The sequence below is a fragment of the Leuresthes tenuis genome, unplaced genomic scaffold, assembly GCF_036924035.1.
Source record: "Leuresthes tenuis unplaced genomic scaffold, fLeuTen1.0.hap1 SCAF_109, whole genome shotgun sequence".
NCBI classification, from domain to species: domain Eukaryota; kingdom Metazoa; phylum Chordata; class Actinopteri; order Atheriniformes; family Atherinopsidae; genus Leuresthes; species Leuresthes tenuis.
The window spans coordinates 93160-120126 of NW_027325463.1; positions in this window are offsets into that span (position 1 = coordinate 93160).

The following is a 26967-nucleotide window of genomic DNA, read 5'->3' on the forward strand; positions in this document are numbered from 1 at the left end:
CTGAATTTCATTCTCTCTGGTCCCATCTGATTAGTTTTATCACATAGTGGTGGTGGTGGGTTGCTGGGTGATGGTGGGTCTCAGGCCCGGGCTGCTGCGACTGGTGTGACCGGGTGGTTTGTTTGTTTTTTGTAGAGGTCCTCCGGGGTGGGGCGGGTTGAGTGGGGTGGGGCGGGATGGGTGCCTTCTGGGGGTACAGTAGCTCCCGGAATATGGTCGCTGCAGGCCCCGAGCCTGGTGGACATCAGGCCCTCCTGCCCATTGCTGGCTCCCAGGTAGCGGGGATGCCTATTGCAGCCAGTCCCTGGCTGCCCTCTCTGGGGGAGAGTAGCTCCCCCGGTATATATCCCCATACCCCTCTCCCTTCTGGCTCCTGTACACAGCACACACTCACACATGAAGGGTTTTGGGGGCGTGTGTGTTCGGTGGGGTGTAGTGGATGGGGCCACGTAGGTGGTCCCCTTTGGTTGCACTCTGCAGTTCCCTGCCCCTGTTTTAATTACACCTTAGACATTAGTACTTATCAAACACACTCACACACACACATTAGGTCTTGGGGGGTGGTTACACTGAGTGGCATCTGGTGGGCGGGGCTCTTTGGGTATGTAGGCTGCCCAGAGTGCCGCGCTCCCAGTTCTACAAGTTTGGCTGCCCCTCAATTTTAATTGCTCACTATTAGAAAATATTGAAGAGCCAGAAGGGTGAGGGGAGGGGTCTTCTTCGCACACCCCTGCTTCCTGGTGTCTGCTCGGGGCAGGAGGGGCCAGGAGGATTAATTAATTGTTCTGCTGGTTCGGGGTCTGTGGTGGCTGGGGGGTTGCTGGCCTCCTGGTGTGCCCGCTGCACTACACCCCAGCAGAGTCGAGGGAGGTAGGATGTGTGGATGTGTGGATGTATGGGACGTGAAAGTGTGTGTGGTAATGATTGGGCCTGGATCTGGGACTTGCTGTCGCCTGGCCTGCCTGTGTTTCTCCCGATGGGGCATCAGCGTTGCCTCTCCCCACTGCTCGCGACTTCACCCACCTGTGGGCACGTCTTGACTCCCAGGGCACTTGGCCAGGGGCGCTGGGGCAGGCGCTGACCCACTTTGTGGCTGTCTGGGGCGCTTGGCCCTCCTGGGTATTGGGTGGGGCCTCTGCCGGGGGGTTTGGGGGCGCTCGGGCTCCTGGGGCCCAGGTCCAGTGCACGGCCCATGTCTGGGCGGCTGGGGCCTGGCGGGGTCGGTGGGCTGTTGCCCCTGGTTCCCGGAGTGCCTCTGCCCTATGCTTATGGGGGCTCTTTCCGGGGGCTTCCTCTGCAGTCTTCTGGGTGGATGCGTGGTTGCCCCTGCGGTGGGCTACCTGGGTTCTGTGCTCTGTGGGGGCTGCTGGTGGCCTGGGTCTTGTGGCCCTCTCTGCCTGCTTCTGATTGTTTGGGGGGCTGTGGATTGTGGCCCTGTACGCTTATACACTCATAACTAAGCACGGTTATCATGTAGGTCCTGTGCCATGGGTGTTGCATGTTCTCACACACACACACACATTCATTAGTCCAGTAGCATGGTCACTAAGCAGTTGATGTATTATCATGTCATCTCAGGTCATCTATATCCACAGCTGTGTTGTATGCGATTGCCGCTTCTTGTGCTTGTTTTTGTTTGTTTGTGTGTTTGTTTTTTCTCTGCTTGTCTGCTTTCAGGTGCTCCTCTTGGCGCTAAGGCTGGATTCCCCTCATAGGCCATGGATTGTTGTCTGTTTTGTTTTTTACAGGTGTAGCAGCTGGTTGTCTGGTTTTTGTTTCTATTTTTTTTCTGTTTCCTCTTCTTTCCTCTTCTTCTTTCCTTGTCCCCCGGTCCGGTTCAGTTCAGTTCATGTCATATATTGTAAAAAGAAATAAATAAATGGGCATCAAGGGGAGCTTTACATTTATAAAACTTCCCTTGGCAAAACAAATCTGTTTGGCATCATAGGTATTCAGACTACAATTCTTCTGACATAATGCTGAACAGGACAAGGGGAAAAAAAAGTAAAGAAGACAGTTCTGCCGAAAGCCAGGGATAGACCTGTTCTAAGTTCTATACTTTTTAAAAGGGGCGTGTTTATCAACTATGGAATTAGAAGATTTACAAAAATGGTCAAGTGCTAGATCTTCATCTGGGATTTTAACAGTGTCATATAACTATTCAACAGATCAGTTAAAAAAAAGCCTGCTCATGGAGATGTTTCAGGATCTGGATACCAAGCGTGGACCTAATGTTTTCATTTTTGCAATTCTGATACAGGCTATTGAGCAGTGATAACTAACACCAAGTTCAGATACTGCGGATTTTCTACCTTTGATTTGTTAAGATTGAGACAATCAGGGACAACCTTGAAGGATCTCTTTGGTTTTGTAGGATCAGTAATTACCTGAAAAAGGTTGATATTGGTACACACCTTTTTTAAATGATCAGAGGCAGAGTTCAATTTGTTTAAATTAAAATTGCCACACAGAGATTGGGTTTAGGCCACATGCACACAGAATGACATCAACAAATATAAGAAATATTAAACATTTACACATAGATTTTTGAATATATGTAGAGGAATGATACTTTGAAATGTGCTCATTGCGGAGTTATGATCAGTTGAGTAATGAAGGTTGAACTATTCTGGGAAAGAGGTTCTATTCCCAGCATCACGATGGACACTCCTGATATAGAAGGTTTCGCTAACGCATTGGAATTGTTTTACTATTTTCATATGCATGTGCAATGAAGAATTGCTTGCTGCTGATAAATGCAAAGAAGAACAGCTTACACATAGATGCTCACATATAGGCTGCTGAATGCAATGAAGACCTGCTTATCAAGTAAAGTTCAATGTCAATGTGTAATATTCAATTAGGATTTGCAAAACAGTGAAGTTAAACAATGAATGGGTCCATAGTCGGTATGAGAAGACTACAGGAATATTTACCTGGGTGTACGTTCAAACAGAGATGAGAAAATTGCGATAAATAATTGTTTGTTTGTTTGTTAGTATGTATATGAATGTTATGTGTATAAACTGTGTTGAGTTATAGTTACTCAGTAGTGTCTCAGTGAAACAACCGACGGGGGAAGCCTTGCGGTGACAACAAAAGCAGTGTTTTACTGATCAGTCAAGTTGCTCCAGTGTACTCCATACAAACTGGTTGGCTACTGAAGGGATAGAAAATGGGGAATACTTGTTTTAAAGCAAACAAGGAATTAGATGGGAAAAATACATGTTTTAACGGGACCCAGACAATATTAAATACTCAGACAGATGGGAGAAGAAGTGTAGTTTTGTAGGAAATCACAAAATTATTACATAGAATTAGTGAAATCAATTGAAGAATGCCTTTCTGAAGAGCTGTTTACCACAGATGAGCAGCTTTGCGACCAAGCACATTGTAGATCGCTTTACTGCCAAAATGATCTAATTTAATGGATTGGTTTAGACATGCATAACAGCATTTTAAGAACAAAGAGAGAAACAAAAAGGGACAACGCTTCATGGTGGAAGGTGATGTATAAATAACTGTGTATATGATGAAGGGGGTGGCAACACCCATTCCGAAATCCCGCCATTCCGACATCCCGCTATTCCGACATCCCACCATTCCGACATACCACCATTCCGACATACCACCATTCCGACATGCAAACGTCCCACCATTCCGACATCCCACCATTGCGACATCCCGCTATTCTGACGTTCAAATGTCCCACCATTCCGACAAGGCTTTCCGTATAAGGAAATGTGTGTTACTCAACAGGTGAGTCCCTTCTTTCTGTTCATGCAATTTATATGTTTAACATGTTTATAGACAAGCGTTATTAAAAACACAAAGTCTCGGCAACTGGAGGAGGAGAAGCAGTCCGCGGTGGTTTTCAATCACACACTCCAATGCCACTTGTTTCAACTTCCGAAAATTTAATCCAGGAAAAAAAGGCTTACAAACATGGACCAAAACGGCTCCATAACACGCACAAGAATCCAAAAGAAACGAAAGTTAACTAAAAGAAAGCAAATAAACAGTATGAAGTGGTCAAAATTGGTTTTACGCATGCCTATGTGCGTCTGGCACATGCGTCTTCGGGCTCTCCCACGTTGGTTTGTGGATGAAAGCTATATGTTCAGCTGTAATGTCATGTAAAAACAATCTCTACATGACATTTAGTCCCAGGTGTGACCAGTTAGGTCCTTAAGATATCAACAGGCTGTATAAAGCTACAACCGTTGCGGCTGTGTGTTTGTGCCAAATGCGCAAAACCCATCCGCGCTTCCCAAAATTGGAGTGAGTACTCATAAATCACGTGAATAACATGAATAAACGTTTTTACTGCATTTTGTTGTGTTTTATACGTTCTATGCTGTCATTTCTATCTTCTTGTATTGGCAAGGCAAGGCAGAGTGCTCGCAACTGTGTCCTGTGCAGTAGCCGTGATATCTGTAATTGCAATTATTACTTTTGCATATGATGACAGCGTGCAAAAGACGCATGGGCTCTGTGGAGAGCTCCGCTCCAGCTGGCTGCTGTGACAGCTCACTGACACTGTATTTCTGCTTAATCAGTTTCAGTCTCGCCAGAGTTATATTAATATCTGTATTTTTATATTTGAAATTCAGGGGATTTTGATAATAGATTATTAAAGTTTGTTTGCGAGGCTGTGGCCTCTGCATGTGCAAAGCTTGTGCGCCAAACTTTAGGGCGTATTTGCGCCGGCATATCATTAGTGCAAAATGTTTTGGGTAAAAAATAGGCTATTAAAAGGAACTGTCGGAATGGCGGTATGTTAAAAAAAACAAAAAACATACCGCCATTCCGACCATAGGAGGAAAAAAGTGTCGGAATGGTGGGACGTTTGATAAAAAATTAAGTGTCGCCATTCCGACAATTGGAGACCCATGTCGGAATGGCGAGATGTCGGAATGGCAGCATGTAACCATGATGAAGGAGAGACCATTTGAGCAGCACAGCCATTTCGCAGCACAGGGACAGCAATCCAAGTTACAGGATCTCCCACGTGGTATCACCTGTCACATTGTGTCAAGGCATCAAAAGAAGAAAAAATCACCAAACTCAAGGACAAAAAGACAAAGACTCCGGTGAACGAAGACAGAGGACTGACAAACCAGAAATACAAAAGGATTCTCGATATCAAGATCCAGAAGAAGAGGCTAACAATGCCACGAACACTTACGATGCTGGGAATGATGCCAGCAATGAACAGAGAAGAAGATTCAGTGTCATCAATCTGCATTACGTGCCTCTAATGAGGGGGTGAATATAGAATCCTCAACGATTACAACGTCTCTGGGAACTGTGACAACAACAAGGTTTAAACCATTTTGATATATATTGTAACCTATTGTCTAAGGAATAGTGCTGAAAATGAGGTAAATCTAATCCACCACTGTCCTTGGTCTTCTGTAGGGTTTTTAAACTAATACGTGGTGGTTTGTTTTTCCACAGAAATTTGGAGATGCATGAATCTAGTGACTTAAACCAAGTAGTAGATGGTTTTATGGGGATCATTGAGAACAAATAGTTAACTTTTGGTAGTATCATCATTTTAATGGATGTAACTCTCCCCATAAGTGATATAGGTAAGGACTTCCAACGAGAGATCGTCCTCTACTGTCTTTAATAATTGCACATAATTTAGCTTTGTTAGCTCTGAGAGCCTGGAGGAAATGTTTATGCCTAAATATCTAATATTTCCTGACTGTAAAGTGATCGCAGGTATATTATGGACCCTACAGTTAATGGGCAGAACTGTGGTCTTAGACCAGTTGATAGAGTAGTCAGAAAGTGCTGAGAATTTATTTATGAGTGTGATCGTGTGACTGAGAGACGTCTGTGAGTTCTGAAGGAAAAGTAATACATCATCAGCATAAAGACTTATTTTATGCTCAATATTTTGGGATTAATTACTCACAAACGGGTAAGAAAAGGTAGTATTGCCAGACCATACATGATCAAAACAGGGAGCGGAGGTGGTTCAGCTGCAAGGTATGAATGTCTGACTATAGTTTGTAAAAAGCGGGTAAGATAAGGTGCGAATGCCCAACAATGTATGATCAAAAGAGGGAGCGGAGGGTTTTGGCTACAAGAAGGTTTGAATGTCCGACCATAGTTTGTAAAAAGCGGGTAAGAAAAGCTTACCATACATCATCAAAAGCAGGAGTGGATGTGTTCGGCTACAAGAAGATTTGAATGTCCATCAATAATTGCTTTAAAACATGAAAGAAAATTTTCAAATATCAAACCGCACATGATCATAAGCGGGAGAGGAGTTGTTCAGCTGCAAGAGGGTGTGAATGTCCACCCATAATTACTGAAAAATGGGTAAGAAAAGGTGAAAATGCCCAACCATACATCATCAAAAGCAGGAGTGGATGTGTTCGGCTACAAGAAAGTTTGAATGTCCGACCATAGTTTGTAAAAAGCGGGTAAGAAAAGGTTCGAATGCCCGAACATAGACCATCAAAAGAGGGAGCGGAGGTGTTCCGCTGTAAGAAGGTGTAAATGTCCGACCATAGTTGGTAAAAAGCGGGTAAGAAAAGGTTAAAATACCCGACTGTACACAATCAATAGCGGGAGCGGAGTTGTTTGGCTACAAGAAGGTGTGAAAGTCCGACCACGGTTTGTAAAAAGCGGGTAAGAAAAGGTTCGAATGCCCGAATATATACCATCAAAAGTGGAAGTGGATGTGTTCGGCTGCAAGAAGGTGTGAACGTCCGACCAAAGTTTGTAAAAAGCAGTTAAGAAAAGGTTCGAATATCCAACCAAACATAATCAAAAGCGGGAGCAGAGCTGTTCGACTGCAAGTAGGTGTGAATGTCAGATCATAATTTGCAAAAAGCTGATGAGAAAGGGTGAGAATGCCCGGCTATACACCATCAAATGTGGGAGCGGAAGTGTTCGGCTGTGAGTAGGTGTGAATGTCCAACCATAATTGCTGAAAAATGTGTTAGAAGAGACTAGAATGCCGGACAAGACATTATCAAATGCGGGAGCGGAGTTGTTCGGCTGTGAGTAGGTGTGAATCTCCGAGCATAGTTTGTAAAAAGGGGGTAAGAATAGGTTAGAATGCCCGAACATACACTATCAAAACAGGGAGCTGAGGTGGCTCAGCTGCAAGGTGTGAATGTCTGACTATAGTTTGTAAATAAGGTGCGAATGCCCAACAATGTATAATCAAAAGAGGGAGCGGAGGTTTTCGGCTACAAGAAGGTTTGAATGTCCGACCATAGTTTGTAAAAAGCGGGTAAGAAAAGGTTCAAATGCCTGACTATACACCATCAAAAGCGGGAGCAGAGGTGTTCCGCTGTAAGACGGTGTGAATGTCCGACCATATTTGGTAAAAAGCGGGTAAGAAAAGGTTAAAATACCCGACTGTACACAATCAATAGCGGGAGAGGAGGTGTTCAGCTGCAAGAAGGTGTGAATGTCCACCCATAATTACTGAAAAATGGGTAAGAAAAGGTGCGAATGCCAAACCATACATTATCAAAAGCAGGTGTGAATGTCAGATCATAATTTGCAAAAAGCTGATGAGAAAGGGTGAGAATGCCCGACTATACACCATCAAATGCGGGAGCGGAGTTGTTCGGCTGTGAGTAAGTGTGAATCTCCGACCATAATTGCTGAAAAATGTGTTAGAAAAGGTAAGAATGCCCGTCCATACATCATCAAAAGCGGGAGAGGTGGTGTTCGGCTGCAAGTAGGTGTGAATGTCCAGCCATAATTACTAACAAACGGGTAAGAAAAGGTAGTATTGCCAGACCATACATGATCAAAACAGGGAGCGGAGGTGGTTCAGCTGCAAGAAGGTGTGAATGTCCGACTAAAGTTCAAATATATTAACAAAAGCGGGAGGAGAGGTCTTCGGATGAGAGTGGTTGAGAATTTCCAACCATAATCTATAAAATGCGGTGAAAAAAAAGGTGTGATAGAACACTAAAAGGTGGAGCGGAAGTGTTCGGCTGCAAGAAGGTGTGAATGTCCGACTATATTTGGTGAAAAGCAGGTGAAGCAAGGTCTGAATGCCCAACCTTACATCATCAAAAGCGAGATCAGAGGTGTTTGGCTGCATGAAGGCCATAGTTTGCCAAAAGCGGGTAAGCTGCGAATGACCAACTAAATATCAACAAAAGGTCTTCGGATGCAAGTGGGTGTGAATATCCCACCAAGTATGGTGGAGAGGAAGCTGTGAACAGCCGACCATAGTTGGCAAAAAACGGGTGAGAAAAGGAGCGAATGTCCAACCATACATGATCAAAACAGGGAGCGGAGGTGTTTGGCTGTGACAAGGTGTGAATGTCCACAAAAATTAATGAAAAGCGGGCAACAAGTAGGTTTGAATGCCCAACCATACATCATCAAAAGCAGGAGTGGATGTGTTCGGCTAAAAGAAGGTTTGAATGTCCGAGCATAGTTTGTAAAAAGCGGGTAAGAAAAGGTTCAAATACCCAAACATACAACATCAAAAGAGGGAGCGGAGGTGTTCCGCTGTAAGAAAGTGTGAATGTCCGACCATAGTTGGTAAAAAACGGGTAAGAAAAGGTTAAAATACCCGACTGTACACAATCAATAGCGGGAGCGGATGTGTTTGGCTACAAGAATGTGTGACAGTCCGACCATGGTTTGTAAAAAACGGGTAAGAAAAGGTGCGAATGCCCGACAATGTATGATCAAAAGAGGGAGCGGAGGTTTTCGGCTACAAGAAGGTTTGAATGTCCGACCATAGTTTGTAAAAAGCGGGAAAGAAAAGGTTCAAATGCCTGACTATACACCATCAAAAGCGGGAGCGGAGGTGTTCGGCTACAAGAAGGTGTGAAAGTTCAACCATGGTTTGTAAAAAGCTGCTAAGAAAAGGTTCGAATGCCCGAATATATACCATCAAAAGCGGAAGCGGAGGTGTTCGGCTGCAAGAAGGTGTGAACGTCCGACCAAAGTTTGCAAAAAGCAGTTAAGAAAAGGTTCGAATGCCCGAATATATACCATCAAAAGCGAGAGCAGAGCTGTTCGACTGCAAGTAGGTGTGAATGTCCAGCCATAATTACTCACAAACGGGTAAGAAAAGGTAGTATTGCCAGACCATACATGATCAAAACAGGGAGCTAAGGTGGTTCAGCTGCAAGATGTGAATGTCTGACTATAGTTTGTAAAAAGCGGGTAAGACAAGGTGCGAATGCCCTACAATGTATGATCAAAAGAGGGAGTGGAGGTCTTCGGCTGCAAGGTCTGAATGTCTAACCATAATTTCTAAAAACCGGGTAAGAAAAGGCTCGAAAGCCCGACTATACACAATCAAAAGCGGGAGCGGGAGGTTTTCAGCTGCAAATCCTTCACTCAAACCAAGTGAAAACTGCTTTGTCCTTCATATTTATCAATGTCTAGATTGACTTCAACAAAGAACAACACTGGATTTTGCAGTAGAAGAAAGAGCATCACTGAAGGATCAGTAATCCGAGAATAAGCTTATTTTCATACGTTCTGCATGATTTGGGATTTTATGTATAAAATGAATTCCTTCACTCAAACCAAGTTAAAACTGCTTTGTCCTTCATATTTATCAATGTCTAGATCGACTTCAACAAAGAACAACATTGTATTTTGCAGTAGAAGAAAAAGCAACACTGAAGGATCAGGAATCCGAGAATAAGCTTCTTTTCATACGTTTTGAATGATTTGGGATTTTATGTATAAAATGAATTCCTTCACTCAAACCAAGTGAAAACTGCTTTGTCCTTCATATTTATCAATGCCTAGATTTACTTCAACAAAGAACAACATTGTATTTTGCAGTAGTAGAAAGAGCAACACTTGAAGGAACAGGAATCCGAGAATAAGCTTATTTTCATACGTTCTGCATGATTTGGGATTTTATGTATAAAATGAATTCCTTTACTCAAACTATGTTAAAACTGCTTTGTCCTTCATATTTATCAATGTCTAGATTGACTTCAACAAAGAACAACATTGTATTTTGCAGTAGAAGAAATAGCAAAACTGAAGGATCAGGAATCCGAAAACACGCTTATTTTCATACGTTCTGCTTGATTTGGGATTTTGCTATAAAATTATTTCCTTCACTCAAACAAAGTGGAAACTGCTTTGTCCTTCATATTTATCAATGTCTATATCGATTTCAACAAAGAACAAGGCTGTATTTTGCAGTAGAAGAAATAGCAAAACTGAAGGATCAGGAATCCGAAAACACGCTTATTTTCATACGTTCTGCTTGATTTGGGATTTTGCTATAAAATTATTTCCTTCACTCAAACAAAGTGGAAACTGCTTTGTCCTTCATATTTATCAATGTCTATATCGATTTCAACAAAGAACAAGGCTGTATTTTGCAGTATAGGAAAGAGCAACACTGGAGGATCAGGAATCCGAGAATAAGCTTACTTTCATGAGTCCTGCACGATTTCGGATTTTCCTATAAAATGAATTGCTTTGCTCAAACCAAGTTAAAATTGCTTTGTCCTTCATAGTTATCCGTGTCTAAAATGTATCAAGCATAAAGTTCCTCATATTACCCTGAATGAGAATCCCTTTGGTTGAGCAATACGTTCCTTTTGCGGAGTTATGCATGATTTCGGATTTTGCTATAAAATTCATTCCTTCACACCTTTTTTTTTTCACCGCATTTTATAGATTATGGTTGGAAATTTCAACCACTCTAATCCGAATTATCCGAAATTATGATCTGACATTCACACCTGCTTTTGATAATGTATGGTTGGGCATTCGCACCTTTTTTTACCCATTTTTCAGGAATTATGGGTGGACATTCACACCTTCTTGCAGCTGAACACCTCCTCTCCTTCTTATGATCATGTGCGGATGATATTCGAAAATTTTCTTTCATGTTTTAAAGCAATTATTGATGGACATTCAGACCTTCTTGCAGCTGAACCACTCTGCTCCCGCTTTTGATGGTGTATAGTCGGGCTTTCGAAACTTTCCTTCCCGGTTTATACAAATTATGGTTGGACATTCAGACCTTCTTGCAGCCGAAAACCTCCGCTCCCTCTTTTGATCATACATTTTCGGGCATTCGCACCTTTTCTTACCCGCTTTTTACAAACCATGGTTGGACTTTCACAACTTCTTGTAGCCGAACAACTACGCTCCCCCTATTGATTGTGTACAGTCGGGTATTTTAACCTTTTCTTACCCACTTTTTACCAACTATGGTCGGACATTCACACCTTCTTACAGCGGAACACCTCCGCTCCCTCTTTTGATGGTGTATGTTTGGGCATTCGAACCTTTTCTTACCCGCTTTTTACAAACTATGGTCAGACGTTCAAACCTTCTTGTAGCCGAACATATCCACTCCTGCTTTTGATGATGTATGGTTGGGCATTCAAACCTACTTTTTGCCCGCTTTTCATTAATTTTGGGTGGACATTCACACCTTGTCACAGCCAAACACCTCCGCTCCCTGTTTTGATCATGTATGGTTGCACATTCGCACCTTTTCTCACCCGCTTTTTGCAAACTATGGTCGGCTGTTCACAGCTTCCTCTCCACCATACTTGTATGGTGGGATGTTCACACCCAGTTGCATCCGAAGACCTCCGCCCCCACTTTTGTTGATATTTAGTTGGTCATTCGCAGCTTACCCGCTTTTGGCAAACTATGGCCTTCTTGCAGCCAAACACCTCTGATCTCGCTTTTGATAATGTAAGGTTGGGCATTCAGACCTTGCTTCACCTGCTTTTCACCAAATATAGTCGGACATTCACACCTTCTTGCAGCCGAACACTTCCGCTCCACCTTTTAGTGTTCTATCACACCTTTCTTTCACCGAATTTTATAGATTATGGTTGGAAATTCTCAACCACTCTCATCCGAAGACCTCTCCTCCCGCTTTTGTTAATATATTTGAACTTTAGTGAGACATTCACACCTTCTTGCAGCTGAACCACCTCCGCTCCCTGTTTTGATCATGTATGGTCTGGCAATACTACCTTTTCTTACCCGTTTGTGAGTAATTATGGCTGGACATTCACACCTACTTGCAGCCGAACACCACCTCTCTCGCTTTTGATGATGTATGGACCGGCATTCTTACCTTTTCTAACACATTTTTCAGAAATTACGGTCGGAGATTCACACCTACTCACAGCCGAACAACTCCGCTCCCGCATTTGATGGTGTGCAGTCGGACATTCTCACCCTTTCTCATCAGCTTTTTGCAAATTATGATCTGACATTCACACCTGCTTTTGATAATGTATGGTTTGGCATTCGCACCTTTTCTTACCCATTTGTCAGGAATAATGGGTGGACATTCACACCTTCTTGCAGCTGAACACCTCCTCTCCCACTTATGATCATGTGCGGTTTGATTTTCGAAAATTTTCTTTCATGTTTTCTAGCAATTATTGATGGACATTTAGACTTTCTTGCAGCTGAACACCTCCGCTCCTGCTTTTGATCATACCTTGTCAGGCATTCGCACCATGTCTTACCCGCTTTTTACAAACTTTAGTCGAACATTTACACCTTTTTGCAGCCGAACACCACCTCTCTCGCTTTTGATGATGTATGGTCCGGCATTCTTTCCTTTTCGAACACATTTTTCAGCAATTATGGTCGGACATTCACACCTACTCAGAGCCGAACACCTCCGCTCCCGCATTTGATGGTGTATAGTCGGGCATTCTCACCCTTTCTCATCAGCTTTTTGCAAATTATGATCTGACATTCACACCTGCTTTTGATAATGTATGGTTGGGCATTCGCACCTTTTTTTACCCATTTTTCAGGAATTATGGGTGGACATTCACACCTTCTTGCAGCTGAACACCTCCTCTCCTTCTTATGATCATGTGCGGATGATATTCGAAAATTTTCTTTCATGTTTTAAAGCAATTATTGATGGACATTCAGACCTTCTTGCAGCTGAACCACTCTGCTCCCGCTTTTGATGGTGTATAGTCGGGCTTTCGAAACTTTCCTTCCCGGTTTATACAAATTATGGTTGGACATTCAGACCTTCTTGCAGCCGAACACCTCTGCTCCCTCTTTTGATCATACATTGTCGGGCATTAGCACCTTTTCTTACCCGCTTTTTACAAACCATAGTCGGACTTTCACATCTTTTAGTAGCCGAACAACTCCGCTCCCGCTATTGATTGTGTACAGTCGGGTATTTTAACCTTTTCTTACCCGCTTTTTACCAACTATGGTCGGACATTCACACCTTCTTACAGCGGAACACCTCCGCTCCCTCTTTTGATGGTGTATGTTCGGGCAGTCAAACCTTTTCTTACCTGCTTTTTACAAACTATGGTCAGACATTCAACCCTTCTTGGAGCCGAACACATCCACTCCTGCTTTTGATTATGTATATTTGGGCATTCGCACCTTTTCTTACCCATTTTTCAGTAATTATGGGTGTACATTCACACCTTCTTGCAGCCAAACACCTCCGCTCCCTCTTTTGATCATACATTTTCGGGCATTCGCACCTTTTCTTACCCGCTTTTTACAAACCATGGTCGGACTTTCACACCTTTTAGTAGCCGAACAACTCCGCACCCGCTACTGATTGTGTACAGTCGGGTATTTTAACCTTTTCTTACCCGTTTTTTACCAACTATGGTCGGACATTCACACCTTCTTACAGCGGAACACCTCCGCTCCCTCCTTTGATGGTGTATGTTCGGGCATTCGAACCTTTTCTTACCCGCTTTTTACAAACTATGGTCAGACGTTCAAACCTTCTTGTAGCCGAAAACCTCTGCTCCCTCTTTTGATTATACATTGTCAGGCATTCGCACCTTATCGTACCCGCTTTTTACAAACTATAGTCAGACATTCACACCTTGGTGCTGAACCACCTCCGCTCCCTGTTTTGATCATGTATGGTCTGGCAATACTACCTTTTCTTACCCGTTTGTGAGTAATTATGGCTGGACATTCACACCTACTTGCAGTCGAACAGCTCTGCTCCCGCTTTTGATTTTGTTTGGTTGGATATTCGAACCTTTTCTTAACTGCTTTTTACAAACTTTGGTCGGACGTTCACACCTTCTTGCAGCCGAACACCTCCGCTTCCGCTTTTGATGGTATATATTCGGGCATTCGAACCTTTTCTTACCAGCTTTTTACAAACCATGGTTGGACTTTCACACCTTCTTGTAGCCGAACACATCCACTCCTTCTTTTGATGATGTATGCTTGGGCATTCAAACCTACTTTTTGCCCGCTTTTCATTAATTTTGGGTGGACATTCACACCTTGTCACAGCCAAACACCTCCGCTCCCTCTTTTGATGGTGTTTGTTTGGGCATTCGAACCTTTTCTTACCCGCTTTTTACAAACTATGCTCGGACATTCAAACCTTCTTGTAGCCGAACACATCCACTCCTTCTTTTGATGATGTATGCTTGGGCATTCAAACCTACTTTTTGCCCGCTTTTCATTAATTTTGGGTGGACATTCACACCTTGTCACAGCCAAACACCTCAGCTCCCTGTTTTGATCATGTATGGTCTGGCAATACTACCTTTTTTTACCCGTTTGTGAGTAATTATGGCTGGACATTCACACCTACTTGCAGTCGAACAGCTCTGCTCCCGCTTTTGATTATGTTTGGTTGGATATTCGAACCTTTTCTTAACTGCTTTTTACAAACTTTGGTCGGACGTTCACACCTTCTTGCAGCCGAACACCTCCGCTTCCGCTTTTGATGGTATATATTCGGGCATTCGAACCTTTTCTTAGCAGCTTTTTACAAACCATGGTTGGACTTTCACACCTTCTTGTAGCCGAACAACTCTGCTCCCGCTATTGATTGTGTACAGTCGGGTATTTTAACCTTTTCTTACCCGCTTTTTACCAACTATGGTCGGACATTCACACCGTCTTACAGCGGAACACCTCCGCTCACGCTTTTGATGGTGTATTGTCAGGCATTTGAACCTTTTCTTACCCGCTTTTTACAAACTATGGTCGGACATTCAAACCTTCTTGTAGCCAAAAACATCCGCTCCCTCTTTTGAATATACATTGTCGGGCATTCGCACCTTTTCTTACCCGTTTTTTACAAACCATGGTCGGACTTTCAAACCTTCTTGTAGCCCAACACATCCACTCCTGCTTTTGATGATGTATGTTTGGGCATTCGCACCTTTTCTTACACATTTTTCAGTAATTATGGGTGGACATTCACACCTTCTTACAGCTGAACACCTCCTCTCCCGCTTATGATGGTGTATAGTCGGGCTTTCAAGCCTTTTCTTACCCGGTTTTTACAAATTATAGTTGGACATTCAGACCTTCTTACAGCCGAAAACCTCCACTCCCTCTTTTGATCATACATTGTCGGGCATTAGCACCTTTTCTTACCCGCTTTTTACAAACCATAGTCGGACTTTCACATCTTTTAGTAGCCGAACAACTCCGCTCCCGCTATTGATTGTGTACAGTCGGGTATTTTAACCTTTTCTTACCCGCTTTTTACCAACTATGGTCGGACATTCACACCTTCTTACAGCGGAACCCCTCCGCTCCCTCTTTTGATGGTGTATGTTCGGGCAGTCAAACCTTTTCTTACCTGCTTTTTACAAACTATGGTCAGACATTCAACCCTTCTTGGAGCCGAACACATCCACTCCTGCTTTTGATTATGTATAGTTGGGCATTCGCACCTTTTCTTACCCATTTTTCATTAATTATGGGTGTACATTCACACCTTCTTGCAGCCGAACACCTCCGCTCCCTCTTTTGATCATACATTTTCGGGCATTCGCACCTTTTCTTACCCGCTTTTTACAAACCATGGTTGGACTTTCACACCTTTTAGTAGCCGAACAACTCCGCACCCGCTGCTGATTGTGTACAGTCGGGTATTTTAACCTTTTCTTACCCGTTTTTTTACCAACTATGGTCGGACATTCACACCTTCTTACAGCGGAACACCTCCGCTCCCTCCTTTGATGGTGTATGTTCGGGCATTCGAACCTTTTCTTACCCGCTTTTTACAAACTATGGTCAGACGTTCAAACCTTCTTGTAGCTGAACATATCCACTCTTGCTTTTGATGATGTATGGTTGGGCATTCGAACCTACTTGTTGCCCGCTTTTCATTAATTATGGGTGGACATTCACACCTTGTCTCAGCCAAACACCTCCGCTCCCTGTTTTGATCATGTATGGTTTGACATTCGCACCTTTGCTTACCTTCTTTTTATACTGATTGCTCAAGATTAAGTTGTTCTTTCTCAAACTACAAAAAATTTTTAATTGTTGAAACTTGATTTGAAGTGGATAAATAAGGAAGACAAACAGTTTTAAGTCAGGCTGATAGCAATTAATTTTATAGCAAAATCTGTATTTCGTCATTTGTCGAGAGATGCTTATTGCTGAAGAAGTTCTTTCTCATTCTACAAAGTACAACGTTGTTTATCATTGAAACTTGATTAGACATGAATAAATATGAAGGACAAAGCAGTCTTAACTTGGTTTGAGTTAAGGAATTCGTTTTATAGGAGAATCCGAATTCGTGCATAACTCGTAAAATAGAGCTTATTTTCGGATTCCTAAAGAATGAGTCTGGTTCTTTCTCATAATACAAAGTTTGTTGTTTATTGTTGAAACTTCATCAGACCGTTAGATATAGTCGGACTCACCTCGACGCACGGCTTGGGATCTGGAACCAGTACTCTTGAGAGGGGTTGGACTCTCTTCCACTCTGGAGTTGCCCGTGGTGAGAGGCGCAGAGCAGGTGTGGGCATACTTATTGCCCCCCCGGCTGTGTGCCAGTACATTGGGGTTTACCCCAGTGAACGAGAGGGTAGCCTCCCTCCGCCTTGGGTGGGGGGACGAGTCCTGACTGTTGTTTGTGCCTATGCGCCAAACAGCAGTTCAGAGTACCTACTCTTTTTGGAGTCTCTGGGGGAGGCACTGGAGAATGCTCCTACCGGAGACTCCCTCATTCTGCTGGGGGACTTCAATGCTCACGTGGGCAATGACAGTGAGACCTGGAGGGGTGTGATTGGGAGGAACGGCCCCCCCGATCTGAATCAGAGTGGTGTTATGTTGTTGGACTTCTGTGCCAGTCATAGACTGTCCATAACGAACACCATGTTCAGGCATAAGGGTGTCCATATGTGCACTTGGCACCAGGACACCCTTGGCCGCAGTTCGATGATCGACTTTGTGGTTGTATCATCGGACTTGCGGCCGTATGTCCTGGACACTCGGGTGAAGAGAGGGGCGGAGCTGTCAACTGATCACCACCTGGTGGTGAGTTGGCTCCGCTGGTGGGGGAGGATGCCGATCAGACCTGGCAGGCCCAAACGTATTGTGAGGGTCTGCTGGGAGCGTTTGTCAGAATCCCCCGTCAGAAGGAGCTTTAACTCCCACCTCCGGCAGAGCTTCAACCATATTTGAGGTGGGGGACATTGAATGGGCCATGTTCCGTGACTCCATTGCCGAGGCAGCTGGTCGGAGTTGTGGCCGTAAGGTGGTCGGTGCCTGTCGTGGCGGCAACCCTCGAACCTGCTGGTGGACACCAGTGGTGAGGGAAGCCGTCAAGCTGAAGAAGGAGTCCTATCGGGCCTTTTTGGCCAGTGGGACCCTGGAAGAAGCTGATAGGTACCGACGGGCCAGACGGGCCACGGCTTCGGCGGTTGCTGAGGCAAAAACTCGGGCCTGGGAGGAGTTCGGTGAGACCATGGAGAACGATTTCCGGACGGCCTCGAAAAGATTCTGGTCCACCATCCGGCATCTCAGGGGGGGGAAGCGGCTCACAGTCAACACTGTTTACAGTGCGGACGGGGCTTTGCTGACCTCAACTAGGGATGTTGTGAGTCGGTGGGGGGAGTACTTCGAGGAACTCCTCAATCCTACCAACACGTGCTCGGAAGAGGCAGAGTCGGAGAGCTCGGAGACGGGGCCTCCCATTTCTGGGGCTGAGGTTGCCGAGGTGGTTAAAAAGTTCCTTGGTGGCAAGGCCCCGGGGGTGGATGAGGTCCGTCCTGAGTTTCTCAAGGCTCTGGATGTTGTAGGGCTGTCTTGGCTGACACGCCTCTGCAGTATCGCGTGGACATCGGGGACAGTGCCTCTGGACTGGCAGATTGGGGTGGTGGTCCCCCTCTTTAAAAAGGGGGACCGGAGGGTGTGTTCCAACTATAGGGGTATCACACTCCTCAGCCTCCCTGGTAAGGTCTATTCAGGGGTATTGGAGAGGAGGATCCGTCGGATAATCGAGCCTCGGATTCAGGAGATGCAGTGTGGCTTTCGTCCTGGCCGTGGAACAGTGGACCAGCTCTATACCCTCGGCAGGATCCTGGAGGGTGCATGGGAGTTCGCCCAACCAGTCTACATGTGTTTTGTGGACTTGGAGAAAGCGTTCGACCGTGTCCCTCGTGGAGTCCTGTGGGGGGTGCTCCGGGAATATGGAGTGCCGGACCCCTTGATAGGGGCCGTTCGGTCTCTGTATGACCGGTGCCTCTACTTACTGGTCAATCTACGTTCCCATCCTCACCTATGGTCACGAGTTGTGGGTAGTGACCGAAAGAACAAGATCGCGAATACAAGCGGCCGAAATGGGTTTCCTCCGCAGGGTGTCTGGGCTCTCCCTTAGAGATAGGGTGAGAAGCTCAGTCATCCGGGAGGGGCTCGGAGTAGAACCGCTGCTCCTCCGCATTGACAGGAGTCAGATGAGGTGGCTCGGGCATCTGGTTAGGATGCCCCCTGGGCGCCTCCCTGGGGAGGTGTTCCGGGCACGTCCCACTGGGAGGAGACCCCGGGGGAGACCCAGGACACGTTGGAGAGACTATGTCTCTCGGCTGGCCTGGGAACGCCTCGGGGTCCCCCCGGAAGAGCTGGAGGAAGTGGCCGGGGACAGAGACGTCTGGGTTTCTCTGCTCAAGCTGCTGCCCCCGCGACCCGACCCCCGGATAAGCGGCAGATGATGGATGGATGGATGGATATATCCTCCACCAACCAGACTTACAACCCCCGACTAGGGTAGCAGAATTTCTAAGCATCTGTACCCCAAAACTACTATCAAAAATATATAAATTATTGTCTAAGATAGATGACACAATGTCTCTTCCATCCTCAAAATGGGAGGCAGATTTATCCATCAGTTCTGGTCATAGCTTCTAACCACAAATATGTTTGAACACCTTCATAAAGACTCGAAATCCTAATTTACAGCTCATACAATACAAAATCCTTCATAGAACACACTATACAGGACAAAGGATGTTCAGGATGGGTCTAACACACTCAAACATCTGCTCACATTGCACAGATAACACACCTGATGATTATGTACACGCTTTGTGGTTTTCTGCGCCTGTCCAGAAGTTCTGGCTTGAAGTCTGTGAGGACCTATCAACATGGCTAAAGTGTAGCATCCCTGCATGCCCCACACTGTGCATACTGGGTGACTTAGACAACATCAACATGGAAATTAACTCAGCACACATGGTTGTCACAGTGTTATGTATCGCAAAGAAAACTATTCTCATGAACTGGAAAGCGAAGAACAATCTGTGTATTAACCAGTTTAGAAATTTTCTTTTAGATTATATTAGCATGGAAACAATGTCTGCCTCCTCAAAACATCAATTGGCTGAATTTCATTCTCTCTGGTCCCCTCTGATTAGTTTTATCACATAGTGGTGGTGGTGGGTTGCTGGGTGATGGTGGGTCTCAGGCCCGGGCTGCTGCGACTGGTGTGACCGGGTGGTTTGTTTGTTTGTTTTTTGTAGAGGTCCTCCGGGGTGGGGCGGGATGGGTACCTTCTGGGGGTACAGTAGCTCCCGGAATATGGTCGCTGCAGGCCCCGAGCCTGGTGGACATCAGGCCCTCCTGCCCATTGCTGGCTCCCAGGTAGCGGGGATGCCTATTGCAGCCAGTCCCTGGCTGCCCTCTCTGGGGGAGAGTAGCTCCCCCGGTATATATCCCCATACCCCTCTCCCTTCTGGCTCCTGTACACAGCACACACTCACACATGAAGGGTTTTGGGGGCGTGTGTGTTCGGTGGGGTGTAGTGGATGGGGCCACGTAGGTGGTCCCCTTTGGTTGCACTCTGCAGTTCCCTGCCCCTGTTTTAATTACACCTTAGACATTAGTACTTATCAAACACACTCACACACACACATTAGGTCTTGGGGGGTGGTTACACTGAGTGGCATCTGGTGGGCGGGGCTCTTTGGGTATGTAGGCTGCCCAGAGTGCCGCGCTCCCAGTTCTACAAGTTTGGCTGCCCCTCAATTTTAATTGCTCACTATTAGAAAATATTGAAGAGCCAGAAGGGTGAGGGGAGGGGTCTTCTTCGCACACCCCTGCTTCCTGGTGTCTGCTCGGGGCAGGAGGGGCCAGGAGGATTAATTAATTGTTCTGCTGGTTCGGGGTCTGTGGTGGCTGGGGGGTTGCTGGCCTCCTGGTGTGCCCGCTGCACTACACCCCAGCAGAGTCGAGGGAGGTAGGATGTGTGGATGTGTGGATGTATGGGACGTGAAAGTGTGTTTGGTAATGATTGGGCCTGGATCTGGGACTTGCTGTCGCCTGGCCTGCCTGTGTTTCTCCCGATGGGGCATCAGCGTTGCCTCTCCCCACTGCTCGCGACTTCACCCACCTGTGGGCACGTCTTGACTCCCAGGGCACTTGGCCAGGGGCGCTGGGGCAGGCGCTGACCCACTTTGTGGCTGTCTGGGGCGCTTGGCCCTCCTGGGTATTGGGTGGGGCCTCTGCCGGGGGGTTTGGGGGCGCTCGGGCTCCTGGGGCCCAGGTCCAGTGCACGGCCCATGTCTGGGCGGCTGGGGCCTGGCGGGGTCGGTGGGCTGTTGCCCCTGGTTCCCGGAGTGCCTCTGCCCTATGCTTATGGGGGCTCTTTCCGGGGGCTTCCTCTGCAGTCTTCTGGGTGGATGCGTGGTTGCCCCTGCGGTGGGCTACCTGGGTTCTGTGCTCTGTGGGGGCTGCTGGTGGCCTGGGTCTTGTGGCCCTCTCTGCCTGCTTCTGATTGTTTGGGGGGCTGTGGATTGTGGCCCTGTACGCTTATACACTCATAACTAAGCACGGTTATCATGTAGGTCCTGTGCCATGGGTGTTGCATGTTCTCACACACACACACACACACACACATTCATTAGTCCAGTAGCATGGTCACTAAGCAGTTGATGTATTATCATGTCGTCTCAGGTCATCTATATCCACAGCTGTGTTGTATGCGATTGCCGCTTCTTGTGCTTGTTTTTGTTTGTTTGTGTGCTTGTTTTTTCTCTGCTTGTCTGCTTTCAGGTGCTCCTCTTGGCGCTAAGGCTGGATTCCCCTCATAGGCCATGGATTGTTGTCTGTTTTGTTTTTTACAGGTGTAGCAGCTGGTTGTCTGGTTTTTGTTTCTATTTTTTTTCTGTTTCCTCTTCTTTCCTCTTCTTCTTTCCTTGTCCCCCGGTCCGGTTCAGTTCAGTTCATGTCATATATTGTAAAAAGAAATAAATAAATGGGCATCAAGGGGAGCTTTACATTTATAAAACTTCCCTTGGCAAAACAAATCTGTTTGGCATCATAGGTATTCAGACTACAATTCTTCTGACATAATGCTGAACAGGACAAGGGGAAAAAAAAGTAAAGAAGACAGTTCTGCCGAAAGCCAGGGATAGACCTGTTCTAAGTTCTATACTTTTTAAAAGGGGCGTGTTTATCAACTATGGAATTAGAAGATTTACAAAAATGGTCAAGTGCTAGATCTTCATCTGGGATTTTAACAGTGTCATATAACTATTCAACAGATCAGTTAAAAAAAAGCCTGCTCATGGAGATGTTTCAGGATCTGGATACCAAGCGTGGACCTAATGTTTTCATTTTTGCAATTCTGATACAGGCTATTGAGCAGTGATAACTAACACCAAGTTCAGATACTGCGGATTTTCTACCTTTGATTTGTTAAGATTGAGCCAATCAGGGACAACCTTGAAGGATCTCTTTGGTTTTGTAGGATCAGTAATTACCTGAGAAAGGTTGATATTGGTACACACCTTTTTTAAATGATCAGAGGCAGAGTTCAACTTGTTTAAATTAAAATTGCCACACAGAGATTGGGTTTAGGCCACATGCACACAGAATGACATCAACAAATATAAGAAATATTAAACATTTACACATAGATTTTTGAATATATGTAGAGGAATGATACTTTGAAATGTGCTCATTGCGGAGTTATGATCAGTTGAGTAATGAAGGTTGAACTATTCTGGGAAAGAGGTTCTATTCCCAGCATCATGATGGACACTCCTGATATAGAAGGTTTCGCTAACGCATTGGAATTGTTTTACTATTTTCATATGCATGTGCAATGAAGAATTGCTTGCTGCTGATAAATGCAAAGAAGAACAGCTTACACATAGATGCTCACATATAGGCTGCTGAATGCAATGAAGACCTGCTTATCAAGTAAAGTTCAATGTCAATGTGTAATATTCAATTAGGATTTGCAAAACAGTGAAGTTAAACAATGAATGGGTCCATAGTCGGTATGAGAAGACTACAGGAATATTTACCTGGGTGTACGTTCAAACAGAGATGAGAAAATTGCGATAAATAATTGTTTGTTTGTTTGTTAGTATGTATATGAATGTTATGTGTATAAACTGTGTTGAGTTATAGTTACTCAGTAGTGTCTCAGTGAAACAACCGACGGGGGAAGCCTTGCGGTGACAACAAAAGCAGTGTTTTACTGATCAGTCAAGTTGCTCCAGTGTACTCCATACAAACTGGTTGGCTACTGAAGGGATAGAAAATGGGGAATACTTGTTTTAAAGCAAACAAGGAATTAGATGGGAAAAATACATGTTTTAACGGGACCCAGACAATATTAAATACTCAGACAGATGGGAGAAGAAGTGTAGTTTTGTAGGAAATCACAAAATTATTACATAGAATTAGTGAAATCAATTGAAGAATGCCTTTCTGAAGAGCTGTTTACCACAGATGAGCAGCTTTGCGACCAAGCACATTGTAGATCGCTTTACTGCCAAAATGATCTAATTTAATGGATTGGTTTAGACATGCATAACAGCATTTTAAGAACAAAGAGAGAAACAAAAAGGGACAACGCTTCATGGTGGAAGGTGATGTATAAATAACTGTGTATATGATGAAGGGGGTGGCAACACCCATTCCGAAATCCCGCCATTCCGACATCCCGCTATTCCGACATCCCACCATTCCGACATACCACCATTCCGACATACCACCATTCCGACATGCAAACGTCCCACCATTCCGACATCCCACCATTGCGACATCCCGCTATTCTGACGTTCAAATGTCCCACCATTCCGACAAGGCTTTCCGTATAAGGAAATGTGTGTTACTCAACAGGTGAGTCCCTTCTTTCTGTTCATGCAATTTATATGTTTAACATGTTTATAGACAAGCGTTATTAAAAACACAAAGTCTCGGCAACTGGAGGAGGAGAAGCAGTCCGCGGTGGTTTTCAATCACACACTCCAATGCCACTTGTTTCAACTTCCGAAAATTTAATCCAGGAAAAAAAGGCTTACAAACATGGACCAAAACGGCTCCATAACACGCACAAGAATCCAAAAGAAACGAAAGTTAACTAAAAGAAAGCAAATAAACAGTATGAAGTGGTCAAAATTGGTTTTACGCATGCCTATGTGCGTCTGGCACATGCGTCTTCGGGCTCTCCCACGTTGGTTTGTGGATGAAAGCTATATGTTCAGCTGTAATGTCATGTAAAAACAATCTCTACATGACATTTAGTCCCAGGTGTGACCAGTTAGGTCCTTAAGATATCAACAGGCTGTATAAAGCTACAACCGTTGCGGCTGTGTGTTTGTGCCAAATGCGCAAAACCCATCCGCGCTTCCCAAAATTGGAGTGAGTACTCATAAATCACGTGAATAACATGAATAAACGTTTTTACTGCATTTTGTTGTGTTTTATACGTTCTATGCTGTCATTTCTATCTTCTTGTATTGGCAAGGCAAGGCAGAGTGCTCGCAACTGTGTCCTGTGCAGTAGCCGTGATATCTGTAATTGCAATTATTACTTTTGCATATGATGACAGCGTGCAAAAGACGCATGGGCTCTGTGGAGAGCTCCGCTCCAGCTGGCTGCTGTGACAGCTCACTGACACTGTATTTCTGCTTAATCAGTTTCAGTCTCGCCAGAGTTATATTAATATCTGTATTTTTATATTTGAAATTCAGGGGATTTTGATAATAGATTATTAAAGTTTGTTTGCGAGGCTGTGGCCTCTGCATGTGCAAAGCTTGTGCGCCAAACTTTAGGGCGTATTTGCGCCGGCATATCATTAGTGCAAAATGTTTTGGGTAAAAAATAGGCTATTAAAAGGAACTGTCGGAATGGCGGTATGTTAAAAAAAAAAAAAAACATACCGCCATTCCGACCATAGGAGGAAAAAAGTGTCGGAATGGTGGGACGTTTGATAAAAAATTAAGTGTCGCCATTCCGACAATTGGAGACCCATGTCGGAATGGCGAGATGTCGGAATGGCAGCATGTAACCATGATGAAGGAGAGACCATTTGAGCAGCACAGCCATTTCGCAGCACAGGGACAGCAATCCAAGTTACAGGATCTCCCACGTGGTATCACCTGTCACATTGTGTCAAGGCATCAAAAGAAGAAAAAATCACCAAACTCAAGGACAAAAAGACAAAGACTCCGGTGAACGAAGACAGAGGACTGACAAACCAGAAATACAAAAGGATTCTCGATATCAAGATCCAGAAGAAGAGGCTAACAATGCCACGAACACTTACGATGCTGGGAATGATGCCAGCAATGAACAGAGAAGAAGATTCAGTGTCATCAATCTGCATTACGTGCCTCTAATGAGGGGGTGAATATAGAATCCTCAACGATTACAACGTCTCTGGGAACTGTGACAACAACAAGGTTTAAACCATTTTGATATATATTGTAACCTATTGTCTAAGGAATAGTGCTGAAAATGAGGTAAATCTAATCCACCACTGTCCTTGGTCTTCTGTAGGGTTTTTAAACTAATACGTGGTGGTTTGTTTTTCCACAGAAATTTGGAGATGCATGAATCTAGTGACTTAAACCAAGTAGCAGATGGTTTTATGGGGATCATTGAGAACAAATAGTTAACTTTTGGTAGTATCATCATTTTAATGGATGTAACTCTCCCCATAAGTGATATAGGTAAGGACTTCCAACGAGAGATCGTCCTCTACTGTCTTTAATAATTGCACATAATTTAGCTTTGTTAGCTCTGAGAGCCTGGAGGAAATGTTTATGCCTAAATATCTAATATTTCCTGACTGTAAAGTGATCGCAGGTATATTATGGACCCTACAGTTAATGGGCAGAACTGTGGTCTTAGACCAGTTGATAGAGTAGTCAGAAAGTGCTGAGAATTTATTTATGAGTGTGATCGTGTGACTGAGAGACGTCTGTGAGTTCTGAAGGAAAAGTAATACATCATCAGCATAAAGACTTATTTTATGCTCAATATTTTGGGATTAATTACTCACAAACGGGTAAGAAAAGGTAGTATTGCCAGACCATACATGATCAAAACAGGGAGCGGAGGTGGTTCAGCTGCAAGGTATGAATGTCTGACTATAGTTTGTAAAAAGCGGGTAAGATAAGGTGCGAATGCCCAACAATGTATGATCAAAAGAGGGAGCGGAGGGTTTTGGCTACAAGAAGGTTTGAATGTCCGACCATAGTTTGTAAAAAGCGGGTAAGAAAAGCTTACCATACATCATCAAAAGCAGGAGTGGATGTGTTCGGCTACAAGAAGATTTGAATGTCCATCAATAATTGCTTTAAAACATGAAAGAAAATTTTCAAATATCAAACCGTACATGATCATAAGCGGGAGAGGAGTTGTTCAGCTGCAAGAAGGTGTGAATGTCCACCCATAATTACTGAAAAATGGGTAAGAAAAGGTGAAAATGCCCAACCATACATCATCAAAAGCAGGAGTGGATGTGTTCGGCTACAAGAAAGTTTGAATGTCCGACCATAGTTTGTAAAAAGCGGGTAAGAAAAGGTTCGAATGCCCGAACATAGACCATCAAAAGAGGGAGCGGAGGTGTTCCGCTGTAAGAAGGTGTAAATGTCCGACCATAGTTGGTAAAAAGCGGGTAAGAAAAGGTTAAAATACCCGACTGTACACAATCAATAGCGGGAGCGGAGTTGTTTGGCTACAAGAAGGTGTGAAAGTCCGACCACGGTTTGTAAAAAGCGGGTAAGAAAAGGTTCGAATGCCCGAATATATACCATCAAAAGTGGAAGTGGATGTGTTCGGCTGCAAGAAGGTGTGAACGTCCGACCAAAGTTTGTAAAAAGCGGGTAAGAAAAGGTTAAAATACCCGACTGTACACAATCAATAGCGGGAGCGGAGTTGTTCGGCTACAAGAAGGTGTGAAAGTCCAACCATGGTTTGTAAAAAGCTGCTAAGAAAAGGTTCGAATGCCCGAATATATACCATCAAAAGCGGAAGCGGAGGTGTTCGGCTGCAAGAAGGTGTGAACGTCCGACCAAAGTTGGCAAAAAGCAGTAAAGAAAGGTTCGAATATCCAAACATAATTAAAAGCGAGAGAGATTGTGTTCAGCTGCAAGTAGGTGTGAATATCCAGCCATAATTACTCACAAACGGGTAAGAAAATGTAGTATTGCCAGACCATACATGATCAAAACAGGGAGCGGAGGTGGTTTAGCTGCAAAAAGGGGTGAATGTCCAAGTAAAGTTCAAATATATTAACAAAAGTGGGAGGAGAGGTCTTCGGATTAGAGTGGTTGAAATTTCCAACCATAATCTATAAAATGCGGTGAAAAAAAAAAGGTGTGAAGGAATGAATTTTATAGCAAAATCCGAAATCATGCATAACTCCGCAAAAGGAACGTATTGCTCAACCTAAGGGATGCTTCTTTCTCATTCAGGGTAATATGAGGAACTTTATGCTTG